This window comes from Grammomys surdaster, unplaced genomic scaffold, assembly GCF_004785775.1.
Source record: "Grammomys surdaster isolate TR1022 unplaced genomic scaffold, NIH_TR_1.0 549, whole genome shotgun sequence".
Taxonomy (NCBI): Eukaryota; Metazoa; Chordata; class Mammalia; order Rodentia; family Muridae; genus Grammomys; species Grammomys surdaster.
In genome coordinates this window covers 77,352-92,336 of record NW_021604968.1, presented here as the reverse complement: position 1 = coordinate 92,336, position 14,985 = coordinate 77,352, and the positions used below count along the sequence as shown (strand labels likewise).

Here is a 14,985-nt window from a genome sequence, read left to right as displayed (position 1 = left end):
AGGGAAGGGAAGGGAAGGGAAGGGAAGGGAAGGGAAGGGAAGGGAAGGGAAGAGAAGGAGAGAAATAAAGGGAGTAACTTTTTTTTTTCAAACCCTGATCTTTTCCCCTAATCTCTAGGCCTGTGTCTCTCAGATGCTGAGTCTCTCTGACAGACTCTGTCCTGAGATAAACTGAAAGGGATCAGGAAGTGCAGGAACATGTGGACTCATTCATTACTTTGTAAGGATTTATTTTTCCCTACCACAAAGCTTCAGAATGAACTTTTTGAAACAAAGGATATAAGATGTTGGGTAGACAATAAAGAATGAGAAACATTTATTATATTCCACAGCATTAATTCTTTCACTCTTTAATTCAAGAACATTTATTTAATTTCCAATTGTTCTTTGGAAGCTTGGAGTATGGTGAGAGTAAAACTTTAATTTGTCTTCTCTCAAAATCTTCACTGGGGATGCAGATGAGCTTAGAGAGGATTTCAGCAAAACCCTGGATTCCAGGCATTATGAACAAAATTCAGATCCTCCCCTCAAAAATATCAACAGTATAAAAGTTCAGTTGGCTTTTGATGCAACACAATATCTTCATACACACACACACACACACACACACACACACACACACACACACACAGAACAAGAATGGAAAAAACAAAAACAGAAACAAAAACATCTAGTTCAACAGTTCTCAACCTGTGACCCATGAGCTCTCAGGGAATTGAATGACCCTTTCACAGAGGTTGTCAAAGACCATTGGAAAACACAAATATTTATATCACAAATCACAACAGCAGCAAAGTTATGGTTATGAAGTAGCAATAAAAGCAATTTTATGGTTAGATCACCACAACATGAGGAACTATATTAAAGGGTCACAGGACTAGGAAGGTTGAGGACCACTGCTCTTCTTCCATACTGAACAATTCTAGTCCTATGTTGAAAACTATTCTGATTTTTCCTGTGTGGCTGATGTATTGGTTCCCATGTCTCCCACATGGAATGGAATTGTATCTGATGACCTAGCTGCCATTCCTCTATGGTTTTCTGGAAATGAGCCAGTTCTAAAGTAGAGACTGATGCATGTGCCTCAGTGGAAAACCAATCATTTTCCTTCAAAGGCTTCCTGGGAATTTGATGATCTCTTTGTATCTAGATATAGTTTTATTTACATCCTTTATTTCTGTGATACTTTTCTTGTTTATTTTTCCCATCCTCTTAAAAGTAACTCCTTTGGGGGGTTGGGTCTGCTAGTGAGAAGCCTGAGAGGAACGGCTTTTGGGGAGGGAGCTTGGAAGATGAGAGGCTGCAGGGGACTGTTGGTCTATGTCTGTTTGCTGAGCACTTGGAGCAAGGCTATCAACTCACTGTGTTTCTGACAAGCATGACTTCAGAGCTGATCAGGGCTGATCTCTGGGCAGGTTTCAGCCATTCCTGGTCTTGCTCAAGGGTAATCAGCAGCCTTGTATTTTAACCTTTATACAGTGTACAGTCTATAAACCCAAGTCTGGCTGCCTTCCCCACCTCACCCACTTAAGGAGTCCTGTTAGGAGCTTGAGGAGTTCCTGGTCCCCAGGAAGATGACCATAAGTTCACTAGAGAGCTGACTGACTGTTTGATATCTACTGCAGATACTGAATGTTGGGGTTCCAGTAACTGTGGCTCTCTCCCAATTCTATGAGTTTCTATGGTGTAAAGTTAGGGAAGGCCATCTGAAAAGAAAGTAGATCACATTTGAGAAAGATTTGAAGCACATCTGGCTGAAGGCAGGTCTGAAGGAAGCCCCTGAGGGCTGGCAGATCCCAAAAAATCCACATAAAGAACAAGTAAGTCTGGGGTCCCATCCCTCTGCTCCTCTTGCTGTTGCTGACCCATTATAATAAATTCAATTTTAAAAATAACTCCTTTAATCATAGGATGTCTTCAGTGTGACTTTATTGTCTCTTTTTTCTAATATTCTCCACTTTTGTGCCTTTAGACACACAAATTCATGTTTCAAGTTTTACTGCATAATTTCTACCTTTCCAATAATTCTTAGTTAGACGATATTTTATTTGCATTCTATGTTCTTTCCTAGTGCATTTTTGCATCTAATCAGATGATCATGTGATCTCTATTGCGTCTATTTATATGGGATATTGCGTAGAAAATGTCCTTTACAAAATCCAACATCATTTTGTGATAATAATGTTGGAAGATACAGGGATGGGGGACACTTCTCAACGCAATAAAAGCAATTTATCAATACCTCATGTAGCAATATGGTAAATGGTGACAGCTGTGAAGCATTCCCACTACAATCAGGAACTAGACACGTGTGTCTTTTCACTCTGTTCAGGATAATCAGTCCCTGTGGTCATAGCTTGAGAAATAAGACAAACGAAGAGGATGAAATAAAGACCAACAGGAGAGGAAGAAGTCAAAGTATCTTTATAGATGATAGGAGTCTACATATAAAAGACTTTACCAAAATGCTCCAATAGCTGATAAACACATTGATCAAAGCAATGTGGTATACTAAAACAGTAGCCTTCCCATAAACTAATAAGAAATACTAAGAAAAAAAATCAGAGAAACACTCCTATCACAATAGCCTCAAAACAAGCAAAACAAAGCAATCCAAAAGCAAAACAGCAAAACAAAATAAAACAAAAACAAACAACAAACAAACAAGAACAACAAAACTACCCATGGAACAAATTAATCTAAGGCAGTGAAAGATTTCAAAGAATATACCAGAAAATGGAAAACCTCATGGATTGGTAGATTAATGCTGTGAAAATGGCCAAATCACCAAAAACAATCTATAGACTAAACACAATCCACATCAAATTCTAGCACATTATTCACTGAAACTAAAACAGAAATTGCTCAGAATTTATATAGAAACACAACATAGCCAGGGTTGCTTTAAAAAAACCCTCCAACAATTAAAATACACATGAAAGCATTGCTACTGCTGATTGAGAGATACACTATGGTCTGTAGAAGAGAAAGCAGCCTGGAGTGGCACAAAAACAGACACACGACTGATGGCATGGAACTGATCCAGCTGACATTCCACATTTCCACAACTAAATTTTGACAAGTAAATTGTGTATGTTGGAAAAAAAAAGACAGAATTTTCAACAAATGATTTTGGGTGGATTAGATACGTACATGGAGAAATATGAAACTAGATTTTTTAAAAATTTAAATATTTTTTTAAAATTAAAAAAGAAAATCTTATCACCCTTCACAAAACTTAGAGAAAGCAGAAAATGTGGTTTAACTTACAAGGACAAGAAGTGGATTTTTAAATAGTACTCTAGTAAGTACAGGCATTATTACCAACAGCTGAAAAACAGGACCTAATTTAACTTAAAAAAAAAGTGTATACAGTATATGAGCAAAGAAGAAGCCTATAGAGTGATGAAAAATCTTTACCAGCTAGCTATCCATGTGACAGAGGGTCTAGGATATGACCTAGACACACCATGGTCTAGAATATGGACAGAGAGAGCACAAAAAAATTAAATATCGATAAAACAAAGACTCACTCAAATCAGTGGAATCACTGATCAGGGCTAGAAGAGAGTACAGCTAAGCATGTAACTTGCCCAGAATGGGAGCCTGGAATTACTACTGCTGTTTTATCACTAGGTGGGGCTTCAAACCCAAGTTTCCATCAATTCTGTGGTAGACTTAGAACCACTAAAATATGATCTGGTTGGTGTAGATGGCTCTGTGGTTAAGAATACTTGTTGCTTCTGCTTCAGACTTGATACTCAGTCAGCACCCACAGACATCTCCCACGACACATCTAACTTTTACACCCAGCCAGATCTACCCCCCCCCCACACACACACACTCCAGGCTTAGACCAGGACATACATTCTGCATACTAGGTTAGTCCTGTCCGTCTACTTGAATTCATTCCACCCAAGCCATTTCAATCTTTAGGCAATACATGCTTTCCTCTGCTTCAATATGCTTTGTCCATATCAGACACAGAACTAACAACAACAACAACGACAACATCAACAAAATCCACGTGCCCAGATCTTATTGCAAAAATACCAACAGCATGAACAATCAAAGCAGTGTCTTCTCTCTAAAACCTGAAAGTTCTATTGAAATGTTTGCTGAGGAGAATTACCAAAGATTAACCCCAGGACACAGAATTTAAAAGAACAATTATAAATGTCATCAAAGAATTCAATAAGTTTAAAACACACACACACACACACACACACACACACACACACACACTCACACACACACCCCTGAATAAAATTAAGGAGAAAAATCTTAAGAGTAAATGCCTGAGTAGTGTCCAAGGAAGTGCAAATATAAGGTTGATGGAAATGACAGAGGTGACCCAGGACTTGAGACTGGAACTCAGGGAGGAGACTGAAACATTGAATAGACACCTGCTGAAGTAAAGATGGGACTGGAAAATCCAATAACTCAACTAGGAACCCAAAGGGAATCCTTATAAGTAGAATGAATCAAGCTGAAGACAAAATATCAGTACTCAAAGTAAAGAATCTAGACAAAATAAGCAAGAAATATGAAAAATTAAAAAAAAACACAGGAAAGGAATATACAGGAAGTGTAAGACAATGGAAAAAGCCAAACTTCCAATTTATAGACATAGATGACAGCAAGGAATCCTGTCAGTGACAAGGACCTGATAGTCAACAAGATCTTAAAATTCTCCAAACTAAGGATAAAAACTATGCAGATTCTTCTAAGAATCATACAGAACACCAAATAGAAAAATCCAGAGAAGAAAATCTTTGCAGAATATCATAATTACCCTAAGTATACAGAACAAAGAACATGCTATAAGAAGAAAAAGCACAAGGTACACATAAAAGGAAAACCAGAATAATAAAATGTGAAAGTCAGAGGACTCTGGAGTAGTGTATTCCAAGTCCTAAATGACTGAGATGGCCAGCCTAGGCTAATATACCCACAAAATTATTTGCCAGAATTAAAGGAGGATGAAAAAGTTCCCATGATGTAAAAAATGTATAACCAGCAAACTGAACCAAAAAAAATTTATAAGACAAAAGTATTTCTGGCTAAAGCGAGGAATGAACATAACAGGGAGACTAAAGAAAGAAATACAAAGTTGTAAAGGTTATAACACCAAGTACCACTGAGAACACCAACATCACCACCAAAAATCAACAACACAGTGATCACACATTTTCATAATAGTTTTATATATTAATGGCTTCAATTCTCCAATCAAAAGGCACAGACTGACTGTTGACAAACAAAACTCTTCTACTTGTTATCTACAAGAAACACATCTGAGCTTCAAAGATGGTCATCATTTCAGAGCAGAAAGGTGAACAAAAGCACTCCAGTCAAATGAATCCAGGAAGCAAATGGGCACCACTATCCTAATATCTGACAAAAAAGACTTCCAACTAAGATTAATCAGAAGAGATAAAGAAGAACACTTCATTCTAATGAAGGGAACAGTTAACTATCCTGAATGTGTATGGACTAAACGCTGGGGTATCCAGTTTCTTTATTTAAAAAAAAAATGCTACTAGACTTAAAAACCACAGACTGCCAGTCAATTAATCAATTAATAGTAGGTGATTTCAATACTCCACTTTCTCCAATAGACAGGTCATCATGAAAAAATAGAGAAACAGAATTATTAGTATCATACATTAAATGGGCTTAAGAAATATTTGTAGAATATTCCACCCAAACAACAAAGAATACACATCCTATCCAGATGCACGGGGAAGGTTTTCTAAAAGAGAACACATCCTATGACACAAAACAAATCTTTCCAAATTGAAGTAGCTCCTTGTGCCTTTTCTAATTACAAAGCCATAAAACTTGAATGAACTGTGAACAAATCTCTACTAGACGCACAAACTCACGGAGAATAAACATCTTGCTTAAAGAAAAGGAGGTCAAAGAAGCATCCAAGAAGGAATTAAGAAATTTCCTGGAATTAAAGGAAAATGAGAACACAACACAACAAAACTGCTAGGACACATTGAAAGCCATCATCCTCTGAGACACATTGAAGGCTGTCATCCTCTGGGATACATTGAAAGCCATCATGTGAGGGAAATGTATAGACCTATGTGCCTACATCAAAACTCAGAAAGAGCACAAATAAATTACGGATGCAACTCAAAAATTTGGAAACAAAAACAAACCAAATGCACTCTCAGTCAATGGCAGGAAATAATAATCAGAGCAGAAATCAATGAAACAGAAACACATGAAATAATATAAAGAATCAAGAAATTTAAGAGTTGGTTCTTACAACTCCATCAGAAAAATGAAGTAGAGAACTAAACAGAGAATTCACAACAGAGGAATATCAAATGGCTGAGAAGCACTTAAAGAAATGTTCAAAGTCCTTAGTGATCAAGGAAATGTAAATCAAAATGACCCTGAGATTCCACCTAACACAAATCAGAATGGCTAACATCAAAACCTCAGGTGACAGCAGATGTTGACAAGGATATGAAAAAAGAGAATCACTGCTTCATTGCTGGTAGGATTGCAAACTGGTACAAGCACTCTAGAAATCAATCTGGAGATGCCTCAGAAAATTGGAAATAGATCTACCTGAAGATCCAGCTATACCACTCTTGGGCATATACCCAAAAGATGCCCCACCATGCCACAGGGGCACGCACATGTTCCACTAGGTTCATAGCAGTCTTGTTTGTGATAGCCAGAAGCTGGAAACAACCCAGATGTCCCACAACAAAAGAATGGACACAGAATGTGGTTCCTTTACACAACAGAATACTAACTCAGCTATTAAGAACAAAGATCCTGAGTTTTGCAGGTGAAATAAATGGAACTAGAAAATATCATCCCAGACCCAAAAGAACATGTATGGCATGTACTCACTAATAAGTGGATATTAGCCCCCCAAAATTACAGAATACCCAGGATACGGTCCATAGAACTCAAAAAGGTTAAGGAACTGAAGGGCCCAAGTGAGGATGCCTCAATCCCACTTGGGAGGGAGAAGAAAGCAATCCATAGGAGGGGTAAGGGAGGGAGGATCTTGAGTGGGAAATGGAGCAGGGATGGGAAGAGGGGGACATGATCAGGTATTGGGTGGGGGGAAAGGACTGAAGCCCTGAGGACCAAGAGAAAGAATAGAAACAGACAACCTTGGGGGGGGTAGGAGGTGGGAGGACCCCCCAGAATGTACCAGGGACCTTGGAGGTGAGAGACTCTCAGGACTGAAAGGGAGGGACCTTAGATGAAATGCTCTACAGTAGGCAAAGGGAACTTTTAGAGCTCACCTCCAGCAGAAAGACAGGGCATCAAGTGAAGGATGTGGTTGCCATCCCACAGTCAAAAACTCTGACCCATAATTGTTCCTGTCTGAAAGAACTGCAGGGAAAAAAATGGAGAAGAGACTGAGGAAAAGGAGGTACAGAGATAGGCCCAAGGTGGAATCCAGCTCAAGGGGAGGTCCCAAGGCCTGACACTATTACTGAGACTATGGAGCACTCACAAAAAAGGGCCTCTCATGACTGCCCTCCAAAATACCAAACAAGCAGCTGAAAGAGTCAGATGCAGACATTTGCACCCAACCAATGGACAGAAGCTGCTGACCCTTGTGGTTGAATTAAGGGAAATCTGGAAGAAACTGAGGAGGAGGGTAACCCTGTAGGAGGACCAGCAGTCTCAATTAACCTGGACTCCCAAAATCTCTCAGATACTGGACCACCAACCAGACAGCATACACCAACTGATATGAGGCCCCCAACACATACACAGCAGAGAACTGCTGGGTCTGGGTTCAGTCAGAGAAGATGCACCTAACCCTCAAGAGACTGGAGGACCCAGGGGGTGGTGTGGTGATGTGAGGGGTGGGGGTGGTTGAGGACATCCTCGTGGAGACAGGGGCAGCGGGAGGAGGTACGGGATGTGGAACAGTCAGAGGGTGAACCAGAAGGAGGACAAAATCTGGAGTGTATAAAAAAAAGTTGATTCTTTTTTTTTTTTTTTTTGATTGATAATTTTTCTATTTATTTCTGCCAAGGCAACTGAAAACACGAAAGCCTTTTCATCAGAGAGGTTAGCATAGATGTCAATTTCCTTTTCCTGTTTTTCTCTCTCTTCCTCATGTGTTTTGGCAGATGTACTCTTAGGTCTTCCCCTTCCTCGTCTGACATGATCAGAATGGCTGTTACTTCGAGATCTCTTTCTGTTTTCTAAATCTTTACTTCCTGTAGAATTTATCTTTTCTCGCCTGACTCTCTCTGTTCGCCTCCTCTTGGCCTCGTGCTTGTTTTCTGTAGATGGTGGTGATTTCTCTGAATGTTTTGCATTTAGTAGTTTTCTGCTAATAAATATGTAACCACAGGGACATGATTTACACGCAACAGGAATCTGTTGGTCGCACTCGGGGCACGATTTGGTGGCCATCTTCACTTTCTTGGCTCGAGTTGCAGACATGCTCCCCTCCTGAGCAGCCGTGGAAGCAGCGCCGTAGCTCCGCTGCTCCACACAGCCCGTCCTCACTTCAGCCCAAAAAAGTTGATTCTTTGAAAAGATAAGACTGACAAACGTTTGGCCAAACTAATCATAAGTAAATAAATGAACCCCCCCAAAAGAGCATAATAACCATCTCAATAGACACTGAAAAGGCTTTTGAAAAACTCTAACATGCATGCCTTCATCATAAAAGTCCTAGAGAATGTAGGACTAAACAGAACATCAGTTCATCGACTGAAATTTTGTCATATGTCTATATAATAGGCTTTTTAATTCAAACGTTTATTGAGCATTAGATGGACTCTTTAGAGGAAGTTATAGGTTTTTTCATTTTGAAGAAAATTCCTTCTCTAGTTTTGATAGTTTATTGCATTTTTCTAGTGTCTTTTTCTACAATTTCTTTAAGGAGAGGGTTTCTTGAATGTATCATGAATTTATTTTATCCGTCTGTTCTCATGGCCTTGTCTTTAGACACTTACTCTTTCAGGTTTTAGTCTAAAATGTTTACTTTCTTTGGGGCTGGAGAAATGGCTCAGAGGCTAAGAGTGCTTTATGCTTTTCTAGATGATCTGGGTACAATTTCCAGCACCCACTGAGCTGCTTACAATCCTCTGTAACCCCAGTTTGAGGGGACCCTTCTGGCCTCCATGGACACTGCACATACATGTTGCACAGACATATGTATGTAGACGGAACACCCACACATATACAATAATAAAATTCAAAAAGTAAATCATCTTGAGAATACCTCCCGTTCTCTGTTCTCTTCTGGAACATGTACTTATTGTCATTTGGATGAAACATCATCAGAGAGGTGGAATGTCTCTTTTCTACCAGACTTTGATGCTTTGATTGTTCCTTGGGTTCTTGTTATTCTTGGCTGTGTATTGGCATTTAAATGGGAAAATCAATCTTTGATCTAGAAGGTCAGTGTTCTTAACCTAATCTACTGGAACATCTCTTTCCCTGCTGAACTTTTTATTGACGGAGAAAATCATTTGGAAAATTCTCACAGGGAGAACATGTGGATAAGATCTTGTCGTTTATAGATTCAGCATTAGAGCCTGGCACCAAGATGAGAGTGAGAAGTCAGCGTGTTCCCTGACTCGACCAGTCTTCGTAGACTTTACTGGGCCACAGTGTGCATATATTTACTCACACATTGTTCTAGATGTTCCTTGTAGAGTGTTTCTAGGACAAGATGAATTCTTGCTTCAGTTGTTTGTATGCCTTGATGGCTCAGGCTTGAGAAGAACAAGACACAGAAAAGGCTTGTGAAGGACAGTTTTAAAAAACTTGATACTCTTCTTAATTTTTTTTCACCTTTTCAAGTCCCAGAAAATATGGCACAATAATGGGCCCCCACAGGGCTAGATATATGTCCAGGGTAGAGAAGCCAGGAAGAAGGGAACTAGAATCTTTGGTTGTGAATTTGGTATAAGCATGGCTGGGCACCATGTGCAGTTGGAGTTGACGTAGAATGGTTCTGTAGACTTCAGGCTAGGGATGATCATTTGTTGCTTGGTAACTCAGCAGAGGATGACCAAAGCAGAACACTACTGACTTCTGTGATAGTTAAACCAGAGAAAGGATAGTGGTCCTGGATTTTATGTCACAGGAATGCTGGAAAGGCTTTTGCTGTCTCCAAGAATTGGTTCATTTCCTCTTGAATACTTCACATATTTAATTTTTAAAATGTCAAAACATTATAATATGAATATGTTCATTAAAATAAATTTAGTACAGTATTTAAATTCATTGATTTTTGCCATCTCTTTTCATATATGCTTTAGAAACACTAGATCGGTAGGAAGCTGTTTTAGTAAAAAAATCTAAGCCTTTGGCCCAGAACAGCAGTTCTGCCAGGAGCGATCTCCTACTCTGAAAATGAAATTCTTTCCTTAGTCTCTAATCTGTTAGGGCTCCCATTAGCATTTTAGCTCATCAAGTGTCTAAAGCACTGTGAGACAAACCCTTCATGAAAATGTCTTTCTGGGAAAACCCTGTTGCACTTTGGGTGTATCTTCCCAGGTTCTTTCTTGTAGCTCCCAGGATTCACAGCTTGGTAAGACTGTTGATGGCTTTGCTTCTCTGGTTTTGTGTCGCACCGTCCTACAGTGTGAATACAACCCACAGGAATCAACCTTGTATTTGATACCAACTTGATTTCTCCATGTTCTAGGATTCCAGTATGGGATATCATATTTCATTCAATAGTAGGGATTTACCATCAAGTTCTAAAGAGTAACCAACAGCAATGTCAAGAGCTTGTTATGTATGGAGGCCTATGGGACCCAGTGATGAACAACTAGAGAAGAGAGCAATCTATGCTTGGCATTGTGCTTTTTATTTGATAGTCTCCAATTCCTGAAAGAGGAATTGACCCTCCCCCGATAGTAGGGTAACTACATTTAAACTCATTTTATATATGTATTTGCATATATATTAAGAAGCTTCTATGATAGTAGATTTTCATTCCCCCATCCTAGTACTGTACATGTATCCCGGCCTCCCATCCCCATCCCACTTAACACTTCCTGCTCTATTATCTCCTTCAAGCACCTACATTTCCTCTACTCCCTTGAAAACCCCCTCATGGTCCCTTAGTAGTTTTCTGGCTTCCAAGGATGCTCATTTTTGTGTGTGTATGCATATGTGTGTGTGTGCATATGTGCATCTATTGAGTTCTTCAGGTGTTATTAGTATGATTGTATGTGCAAGTCAGTTTTGTATCTTGCCAAGATGCTGAGTTTGCTTAACTTAGAATTTTTCTGATAAAGTTTCGTGGATCTCTAATGTATGAAATCAAGTCATCTGCAGACAGGGATAGGTTGCCTTCTTTATGTATTTGTATCCCTTTAATTTCCTTCTCTTACCTTATTGTTCCAGATGCTTTAAGTATAATATTTAAGTGGAGTGGGGATAGTGGACATCCATGCCTCATTCCTAACTTCAGTAAGATGGCTTCCAGCTTTTCTCCATGTTTGCTGCTGTTGGGTTTGGAGTTCTTTCTCTCTCTCTCTCTCTCTCTCTCTCTCTCTCTCTCTCTCTCTCTTTCTCTTTTTCTCTTTTTCTCTTTTTCCAAACACAATGATAACTCAATCTCTGGGTGCAACAACTAGAATGCTAATTTTGTAAGCAGTATTAAATCTAAATCCTCTGGTGGTGAATCCTGGTAGGTTTGCCATATAAGCCAGGAGACAGTAGTAGCTACATCTTGCCCTCTCGATATCCCTGTTCAAAAAGGACCCTCTTTCTCTCCTCTTCCTCTCTTCCCTTATATAACCCGAAAGTCCCTGCTACTTCCCCAGTGATTGACTCCTTTATTCATTAGGGGATTGGTTCACAAGAAGTTACCTGAGTATGTGACTCACTTCTTGTCCACAACCCCTCCCAGGAGAGCAGAATTAACATCCAAAATACAAACAGCACCAGGCCAATCCACAATGCTTCCTCCTTTCTGTTCTAATAAAAAACAAAACCTTTCTCTCAAATATAAATAGAGCACAACTATTACCATTTTGTAATTTATAAAGAGCAAGAGACCTAACACTCAGTCCATCATTTTTGTCAATAAAATAGAACACTGTCATCTATCCTAACTTAAAAGACTTACATTTCTACACCTGACTCATATCCGGGCTTTAGATTGTATACCATCTGAAAACCATCTTCTCTAATGTTAAATAGCCTGGGTTGGCTATGAGACTATAAGTAATCTTTCAACCCTGTCAGAAATCCAAGAATGACCAACATTAACTGAACAAGGAAGCCTAACACAGCTTCCAGAACTGAGACAAATGGTAGAGACAGCTGCCTACCCATACAGCCCCAATAAATAAGGAAGTTGGAGAATCCCTCTTCAGCCTTCTGGCCCAGGATCATCTGACAGACCTTTGAGAAACAAGAATGTTAAGGAATAGCCTATTCTGTCTCAGCATAACTAAGCTGTTCTAAGCTGTAAATTGTGGTCTTTCAAGAACAGTATAGCTCTGCAGGATAGACTGGCAATTTTCTGCCCAGTGGTGACCTAGCCACAATGTACAGCCCCACCTGGAGGTAAGATGCTCTGCTGCTTCTTTGAATCCATGAATGGGTAGATGTTAGGAGCAGATTTGTCTTGACAAGTGAATAAATAACATTAAATGTCACATTCTATGGATTTCTGATGTTTTTGAAAACTAACTATCTATGTAAGGTTATCTGGACTATTCTCTGTTAACTACTCTCAGCTATTTCTAATTAAATATCTGAATACACCCTAACAATAAACTCAGTGCCATGAGTTTGCTATTTGGCCCTTAACTCACAGGCTTAAACATCTCAGATCAGTCTATAGTAACAGTTATAGAAGGACTGGGTCTAAGGTCTGTACTTTAAAATTTTTTGTATCAATAGAAGAAATTTATACCAATGAAAACATACATTTTGCATCAAAATAAATTCTGTACCAAAATAAGAAACTATGCCTTCAACTTAGTAACAATTATAAAGATTTCTACCAATTGAGATTATGGCTATACAATCAATTCTAGCTATTTCCTCTCTGTTCCAGTTATGACCACTTCTACATTCCCTAGAAAGACAACATGTAATAACAACCTCCAGCCCAAAGCCCAGGGAACTGGGGCAATGACTCTTCATAACTTCTTCGAGCTGAATATGAGTACTGAGATATTTTGAAAAGGGTGGGGAGAGTAGGGAAAATAGGGGAGTTGGTTGGCCTTAAGAAGACCATATCAATGATTGATTTAGTCTTTGACGCCTGTGTCCTGACTGAGTCCAGCTGAATGTCCAAGACATCAGGAGTTCAAGCAGGTCAGTTTAGCATATCTGACAACAAGACTCACCAAGGCTGCATATTCTGTAATGTAAAAATCTCAAAACAACATTTTAGTATCATCAAGATACCTTTTTTTTTTGTTTGTTTGACTCTCTGGAATCTAGTTCTCTGGGGCTCTCCCTCTATCAAACCTGATCCATATTACTCTGGATGGTGTATAGACACTAATCACCTTTTCTAAAAACACAAAGACAAAACCTTTCTCTCAAGTTAGCAAGTCCTTGAGCCAGTAACCAGAAAAGCCTTTATATTGACCTCTCTCCCAGAGGAATAATATAACCACAAACTCAAAATCATACCCATTTTGAAAATGAAAACAATCCAAAACAAATGAAGTAAACTAAAATTCTATATGTGCCTACTCTTAGGCCTTATCTATTTTGCAAAGCAGGATAAACAAAACAAAACACAAAAAACAAAAAACCCAAAATTCCCGTGGAGCCCACATTAGACAGAATTTGAGTATCCTGTGAGGCATATTAAAGTACAGTATCTTCATACCATCTTACTGTTCGGCTCCCTGCCTAGAGCAGCCATCTTGTTACACCATCTATCTGTTCGGCTCTCTGCCTAGAGCCACAGACATTTATTAATTAATACCTGTTATAGCAAGTGATTATCACTGTCCGCTCTACTTAGGGTCAGTGACTAATTTTCCCTATCCTAGTTCCGAACCATAGGTGAAAATCTCCACGTGATTCAGACAAAATCTGTATAAAAATTTTTCCTAAAAGTAAAATAAACCCAATATTATAAATTCACAGTTAAATCAGTATCTGTCCCAAGATGGAGGCTTTTTCATTCTCCAGCTCTGTAACTCAGAGCAGCCATCTTGTCTCTTTCCACAGCAGGGTACCTCAGAGCCTGCTTTGTTTCAATTCCCAGGCTTGAGTCCAGGTGACTTATCCCAATGCTATCCAGCTACTCACTTAAAAAAAAAAAAAAAATCTCTAGCTCTTGGGCTAATAATCTTGAATATCTAGTGGATTTTTGCCCAACACATTGGTTCGTCAACTGTAGGGTGTGTGTGTTTTTTTTGGGGGGGGGTGTATTAGAAAAGAAATGCAAGTTCCTGCTTTATGCCAGCACCAGCGGGCCACATGGCACCAGAGCTCCAAAATCTCTCCACTGAGCTCACTAATTTCCCACTGGTGGGTCGCTACCATGCCAGCCCCATGCTTCAAAACCCTCACGGCCTTTGTGGTGTACATCAGGCAAACCCACGCTTTGCCACTGTACTTTTCTCTCTGGAACCCAGTAGAGCCAACACCAGAAGGAAAACACCACACAGACTTAGTTCAGAAACAATGGTAACTCAGTCTCTGGGTGCAACAAATAGAATGCTAATCTTGTAAGCCATATTAAATCTAAATCCTCCAGTGGAGAATCTTCCAAGATTCGCCATATAAACCAGAAGACGCTAGTAACTACATCTTGCCCTCTTGCTATCCCTGTCTGAAAAGTGAGTGTGGGTTTCTTATATATAGCTTTAGTTGTGTTGAGGTATGTTGCCTCTGGTCCTACTGTATCTAGAACTTTTATCATGAAAACATTCTGGGGTTTTGTCAAAAAGCCTTTTCTGCACCTGTTGGGATGATCCTGTGATTTTGTAGTTAAATCCATTTGTGTGGTTTATTACATTTGCTGACTAGCAT

The 14,985-nt window shown here is 39.3% G+C and overlaps 2 pseudogenes across 1 annotated transcript; one reads left to right on the top strand and one right to left on the bottom strand.

Annotated features, from left to right (window-relative positions):
* Nucleotides 1-2,104, top strand: part of LOC114633192 — a 2,318-nt pseudogene extending 214 nt beyond the window's left edge.
* A 5,822-nt stretch (nt 2,105-7,926) lies between these two features.
* LOC114633193 lies at nt 7,927-8,515 on the bottom strand (annotated as a pseudogene). Its single transcript, XR_003713178.1, has one exon. The product of XR_003713178.1 is annotated as a UPF0547 protein C16orf87 homolog pseudogene (transcript).
* Nucleotides 8,516-14,985: the final 6,470 nt, after the last annotated feature.